Consider the following 7,576-nt stretch of genomic DNA (forward strand, 5'->3'; position numbering starts at 1 on the left):
ATGCTATTATTATTTAGTGCTTTTTTTCCTCTAAAGAACAGCAGAACTTCTAAGAACTTAATTTTGGGATAGTGGCTGACCTTTAGTGGTCTTCAAAACCCACACATTTTCTTTGGGAAGATGGTTATATTTTATCTGTAGGACATCAGTCTGGAAAGAGACTGCTTGAAGAGAACTTATTTCAGCTACTTTTCTGTACCGATGCCTAAAATAAAATTGGTAATAATTACCAATGCCTCTTCACATGGCTTAATAATAGAACCTATGATATAACATCCTATCAACTGAACATTTTAGATATCATTTCAAGAGATAACAGACGTGGATTTTAACAGCCTCAGGCCTTGTCAAAAAAGGTGATTTTGAAAACTTTAATTTTCTGTCGAAGATGGTTCATTTGCTTCAGAAATAGCAATATTTGGGTCACTGATTTGCGCATACAGCTGACTGTTCAAGTTGTTTGCAGTCAGTTCTTATTCTGAACCAACAGATACTCAACCACTTAGTTGTTAGCTAGAGTTGAGTGCGTGAAGTCATCTGAAGAGGGCTTTTGCCTCCCAAGTACGTACATTCTTCCATACTTTCCTGCAAAAATAATTTTTGGAATTGTTTATGCCCACCTTGTCCAGGAGCATACTTCTTTTGTGTCTGTCCGGAGAAGGTGAAAACAAAGCATGAGCCCAATGGGTATTGGACTTCCTTGGAAAAACAGGATTTTACTACGTAATGAACAATTTATTGATACTAGTATTGCCCGTAATTGTCAGTTTGCAGCACAGATTTCTATTTCTGCCAGCTAAATCAGAGTGACCAAGGGAAAGGGAGTTAAATTGGGTATTTGCAAGATTTAGTGGTCTTTGCTTCTTCATACAAATCATCTTGGTATTCGTTCAAAGATGTTCTTATTTTTAGTCCCAGCGTTCACATTTTTTCTCCAAAACGTGTTTGTTGCTGTTGCTATTTCTAGACCCAGCTTTATGTGTTGATACAGCTAGCGTTTCTGCACACGTGTGTTTATGTGCATGTGCAAAGAGGGTGCCGAGGCTGTGTGAGGGTCACTCCGGTTTACGCGATGAGCGATTCTGCCAAAATACAACATTTGCAGGAGAAAAGACAAATGGACAAGATTATGAAATTCAGGCTACAGCAACTTGCTAATTCGGTCTTTGAAGGCACAAGTGGTATTTTCACCCTGGATCCACTTGCTGAATGTTCCACAAATAGACTTTATTCATATCCCTCTAGGACAGACGTGGCTGCAGTTTATGGAAACCTCATCATGCTTCATGAAAAAGCTGAATGCCGCAGTTTTAACCAAAGCACACTGGTTCATAAATGTTGCAATGCTAGGAGCAGTAGAAAAGCATGCTTTTTTTTTTTTTTTCTGGCAGGCAATAAGATTTTATTGCTTGAAGTTGATTCCTACGGAGTTCAAAGAGGAAATAAATGATCTCAATAAATTTTGGAAGGAATTTGATGCCGGCTAGCAAAAAAAGGTTTTCAAAATAATCTCACAAGCCTCATTGGCAAGTGGACCATGTGCTTCTGTTTGTGCTTTGACCTGCATACAGTATCACACTGTCCTCCTTTCTTGCTTTGCCCTTCAAGAACTGGTGTTTAGAAGGAAACCTGTGCTGGACGGCTGCAAACCCATGAGCTTTCCCATGCTAGTGGTGGTAGAAAAAAACGATCAATAGAAAAGCACCTTGCTGTGCAGTGATGCTTTCTTTTTCTGAAGATGAAAGCTGTTAGTCACAACAAATAATATTCTTGCCTTTTACCAACAAGTGCATGCATGCTGAGCAGAAATACTACCATGGTGAAACTGGTGCTTTTATTGTCCCTGCAGTGTCCTTGGCAAAGTGCTTGATGGATTACCAAGAGAGAGGCTCTATTATACAGATTAGGGGCCTCGTTCTTCATAGTAACTACTGATTATGTTGCATTGTTATTTACCGTGCCCTGCATTCAAAATTGAAGTTTTAATGTAATCATATTAAACCCATATATTATAAAAAAAAAAGGGGAAAAAAAAGAAAGAATGAGATGGATTCACTGTAGTTCAAACTTGCTCAATTTTGAGTTTTGTGCAGCAGCCCCAGCTCTCTGGTGGGACCACAGCTCAGTACCTTTGGAGACCTGGAGGGACACTGAGGATTCTCAGTAGCTCTCAGCTACTCGTGGCTCAGCTTTTCTGTATCTAGGTGTACATGCCCCTATGTAAAGTAGATGTGAGAGTACAGATGGAGTACAGGGTTCAGCCTAATAAAGGCTATACCCTAAATTGGTTACAGCCTGTAACTGTCTTCCCTTATTCATATGACCTGACTCCCACCTCTGTTCCTTTCCGAGCTGAAAATAGCATTATGTACTCACTGCAAAGAAAACACGATGGTGTTGAATTTGGGCTTCTCACTAAACAGAACAGTCCAGACTATCTCCTGATAGTCTGTAAGAAAGCCCTAGAAAGCCCTAAAGAAATACTGAAGTGAACAAAGATTTCAAAGGAAGAAACTTTTTTTAATAATTATGAATCACAAAGTTTTTGGTTATTCTGCACTAAGCAAATCCTTTAGGGATGAAAATGTGCTCTAACTGGCTGCTTTGCAAATGTCTGAAATTCACAGTGTGTTTGATTCCAACTTCTGTACTGCTTACTTAAGCTTTTCGTTGAATTTTACCAACATTTCATAATGAGTAGTTCATAAATCTTAGAAGGTATGCTTACAGGCTGTCAAACTCTGATGTAAGCACTGTTAAGAATTAAAAAAAGGAAGAAGAAAAAAAAAGTGTTCAAAACATAATAGGAATTTAGAAATACAGTAAGCAAATAATTGTCTTTTCTGTATTACTCAGACTATGGACAATGCCAGGACTTGATATTTTTGCTTAGAATTCCCTTGTAAATTTGATGTTTCACATACTATGAAGAATTCTAGAGATGTCTAACAAATGATGAATGGGAAAGCAATGCAGAAAATAGAGCAAAATTATGGAGCTTCGGTTCTAAATTGGCAACAGACTGTTGAAAGGATTTCTACTTGTTTTACTTTAATATTTTTAAAATAGCAGATTTGGGGCAATTTTATTTTCCTTTCCTGAGAACCTTTAATAGGCTCACCATAAAATAAAGATTTTTTTCCTAGTTGTGAATCTGTGGGTGAAAAAACCAACGTGATCCTCTCAGTACAAACACAAATAAAGCCAGCAAATTAGCTTATACATTTTCCTGCTGAGTACGTGAATTGCATAATAAATAGAGTTTTTGATCAAATCTTAACTAAAATGAATTTATCTAAATAGTACAGGTGCTGCAAATGCTCTTTATCTACTGTTTTTCAATAAGTATCTGCTTCTTCAGTGATCATCTGTATGACACCTGAAGTACTCTTCTTGCCTCTTTCCTTGCTGAATTTTATTGTATTCCCTAGCAAGTTTCCAACTCCGAAATAGAAAAGGGCCATAATGACATTATTGCTGTGGCTTTTGTTGCTGAAATTTTCTCAAAGCCCTTGAGCAAAGTGAAACTGAACCAAAATTGGTGGCATTCATCAGCACACAGTGAACAGCCAGGATCACTCTTCGCATCAGAAAGAAGGATCGCTCTTCATGTCAGAAAGAATTTCTGTTCCATTGCAATCCATAATTATGTATCTGCTCTTTCCTCTTCTCCCTCTCCCCAACTTATTTACTTGGGCATTCATAATATTGACATTTATGCTGACCTCTGTTCCTTAAAATTATTTTCTAGGTCTTTAATTCCATTTTCCAGAGTGCCCTGAGGCAAGTTTTTGCGGTTCCCTTCAATGGCAAAGGCTGTTAGAAACACCAGCTAGTCTCCGTGTAGCCTTTATCTCAAAATTCAGTTCAGAAATCGTCAAGAAGAAGAAACTCTGAACAGAAAAAAAGGGAAGGTTGTATGAAAAACAATCTATAATGTTTCAGTGCAAGAGAAAGAAAAATCAATTGGAGGTTTTCGTGTGTTGCGATACCTGGAATCTGAGGTGGTGCAGAAAAAAATCACAAGTTCTACTTTGAAGAGATAGTTGCTCTTGTAAATCATACAAAGAAAGAAGGTTGACTTCCATAGTCATAAAGTCCCTGACAAAGTAGCAAATAAAAATCAATCTGCTTGCATTTCAAATTAAATTAAAAAGAGATGGACTTGAACCATATCAAGCTTTTAGAAGTTTTTGAAAATCTTTGTAGTTAATTTTGATCATTTAGCATACTAATTCTATGCTTTGATTATAATACAATCATTGTATTTGATAAAATAAGGTGATAGAAATACAGCAATTAATTTTTTATTCCCAAATGATGGTGTATTGATGGCCTGCAGGGTACTCCAAAGTGTCAAGGAGAAAAAGAGAAAAAAAAGCTTTTTGTTTTTCTCTTTCCCTGTTCAAAATGAATCATGGCCCTCCTCGCACACTGCCGAGCGCAGCACTTAGGGCAGCTGCTTCTGGTTTTCACTTTGGTGAATCAGAGCAAATTACATTTGGAAGCTCCAAACCTTAACTTCTTAATGTAATTTAATGTGTGGCTCTCCCTTTGAGCCAAAGTATGACGAACAACAGCGCCATGAGGACTTGCAAATTCAGGAAAGTTATGATGCAGATTTATGAAATATTTCTTCCATCCCAAGAGGATCACTATAGCTGCTTATTTCAAGTAACAAAAATCTGCAGAAGCTGATGTTTGCCCAACCACTTGATCACAGAGTACAGCTAGAACATTCAAGACCTTTTAGGCTTACAAGTTTTTTTTTTTTAATCTATGGCCATCAACCTAAATAAAATCCTTCCAAGAGAACAATTACCAGTTTCAAACTATAGGGTACATTTTGTTTTAAGGTAAGCCGAGAGAGGCTTTAAACCCAAACTTCTTTTTTTCAGTTTTATGGTGATGCACAGAAGCTTGAAAAGAGGTTTATGCTAGTCAAGACATACATGCTTTCTTGACTGTAGCCTTTCAGGTTGATTTTAACTTTGTGTGATGCCTGCAGAACACCTTGCCTAGCACATCTCTTCTGGTCAGGAAACGAGGGATGAACTTGGTACTTGGGATCAGCAGACACCAGGTACGAAGAGTGATTTGGGCAGGCAGATCACCTGCAAAACCAGCACCAGTCTGATTTTAGTTGAGAAATGGCGGGTTATTCCTAACTTTAGAAACTGTGGTATTTTGATATTGTGGAAATTTGTTTTCATGTGTTCATACTTTTCTCCTTATGGTCCTATTTCAGCTGCACATTGCAGCTTCATGAGTTAAAAAGCGTTAGTAGTAGAAGAATGTGGAAAGCTATTAGGAATATGTGCCCATTTTTGGAACATTATCCATGACAATATATATTATCATCGATAATATATATCGGAATAATCCATTTTCTGTGTGTTAATTTAAAAATCCATCTGAATTTAACTGATTTTTTATTCCAGTTTGGTGATGCATCTGTACGTGATGGCACAAGTGTTTTTTGAAAAGAAAATCAGATTGATTAACAAGCATTTAATCCAAGGGAGATAGTTTTCTGAACACTTTTTTAGTTAAGTGATAGCTGTCAGTATTTTAACAGCTGTTCCCTTTGAGTGAAATATGTATGTTCTTGCTCTTAGTGAATCTCCAAAAAATAATTTTACAGTGCTATTTTTACAAAATCAAAGTATACAGGGTTGCACGTAAGTATAGAAAGTGAAAATATTCCTTAAATTATGACATTGGAAAAGGGAGTTTGAGTAGATCATCACCCATTGCCAAAATTATTTTAAAATAAATATATATTTTCTTTTCTTAATGTGCTTTCTCCAAAAAATTTCAAGGCAAGGCTTCTCTAATCACGTGCTTTGAATGTTTAATGCAGTTTATAGTTACGACCTAGTGTTTTGGCTATTCAGTGTTTCTAACGAATTTTATTTGTCACTGCTTTTGGTTATATATTCCAATTTAGTATCATTGAGCCTTGTTTTAGAAGAGGAGGTTAACTGCAATTTTCCCCGCTCACTATGTACTTTATATTTAACTTTCAACTAATTCTGGTTGAGTGAGTGGGCACTGCTGTTTGTTACAGTTCGTTGTGTGGGTACAGGAAAGTAAGAAATGTAAAACTAAATTCAGCAAAGTAATTCTCAAGGAACACAATTTTTGAAAAATGCATTAAAAACAAGGTGTAAAGTGATACATGTACTGAGACAAACTGTTCCTCCTTGTCTTTAGCTGCAACCTTCTTCCTCCAATGTTTTGTTCCTTTCCGTGGTTACTGTCCTACCGAAGAGGGAAGGCCATATAAAGCTGTTTTTCCTCAAAATACTTCCCCAGGCTAGATGTGGTCCCGGGCACCCTGCTGGAGGTGGCCCTGCTTGAGCAGTGCTGGACCAGATGGACCCAGAGGTCCCTTCCCACCTCAACCAGTCCGTGAATAAGTTGCCAAACTCTTGTCTTTTTGTTTCTGCCTCCATAAACTTCTGCTCCATTGAATATCCGTGCACGTGCCTTACTGCCTGGTTGCTCAGGGCTTTTAGCACGACCTGGCAAAGGCCTTTTGACTCCTGACTGCCTATTAAGCAATAAAACCATCTTTTGTCTCTGCTCTGGGAGAAATGCAGTGAAGGTCTCTTCAGCAAAGGTGGATGCACTTTGACAGGGTGCCCTTCATGATGCAGCAGTTTTCGTGGTAAGAACTATTTAATAATTGCACAGCATCAGCCCCGTGCCACCAGAGAGTCTTTAGGTTGCACAGTGTCTTGGAGGGGCTCTTAAATCAAACAGGGGTAGCCAGACCCCAGTCCTCCTGGGGTTCTGCTGGTGTTTGTAACGGAGAATCCCAAGTTGGCGTGGCAGAAACTTCCCAAGAAATCAGGAGCACAGTAATAAAGTCTTTATCTTCCAGCTCCTCCTTCTGTGCCTTTTCCTGCAAGGCCAGCCCTTCTCTCGTTTTATTGGAAAAAATGCTTTTGCCCTTATATTTCTTGCAGGACAATTGACCTTTATCAAGTCTCCCACTGCTTGCCCGATTTATATATCGCTGTTTGACAGCGTAGTTCTTTCTGCTGCCTGCAGAAATGGGAAAGAAGTGGAGACAGACCCCGAAGGGAACCTGATTCTTCTTTCTTAGGGATGCTCATTCAGGCGTCTTACCCTGGTGCATGTGGAGCTGTTCTATGGCTGGTGTTGGCTTGGACGTCTTCGTAGGCTGCCTGTAGTCTGTCACTCTGCAGCAAAACTATCACGAAAGGTATTACTTTGAGCTGCTCATTTTCTACTTACCATTGCTTTCTGTGTCAATAGTAAAATAATTTCTGGGTTTAAATTTTTGACTGTTCTTCCTCCTATGGAAAGTTAGTTGACAGAAGTTGAGAGTGGAAATATGCATAATATCAAGAATCAGTTCTTCTTAATATATGTTAGAAACAATACTGACTGCTTGGGTGTAGGGGTCGTAGCCTTGCAAAGGGCAGGAAGCAGTGGTCTGTGCCCTTCCCCACTGCCTGCAGGAGTGAGGCAGTGGATAACCACGTCCAAACCTTAGTTTCTAGCCCAGCCTTGCTTCCTTTGGCATTTTTTCTGCTTTAGTCTT

General features: G+C 38.5%; 1 protein-coding gene across 8 annotated transcripts in view; it reads left to right on the forward strand.

The window, feature by feature from the left end:
* The window catches only part of TRAPPC9 (trafficking protein particle complex subunit 9), a 464,677-nt gene that overhangs the window by 244,271 nt on the left and 212,830 nt on the right, over nt 1-7,576 (forward strand). The window lies entirely within an intron of this gene.

Source organism: Anser anser (genome assembly GCF_964211835.1).
Source record: "Anser anser genome assembly, chromosome: 2".
In the NCBI taxonomy this organism is placed as follows: Eukaryota; Metazoa; Chordata; class Aves; order Anseriformes; family Anatidae; genus Anser; species Anser anser.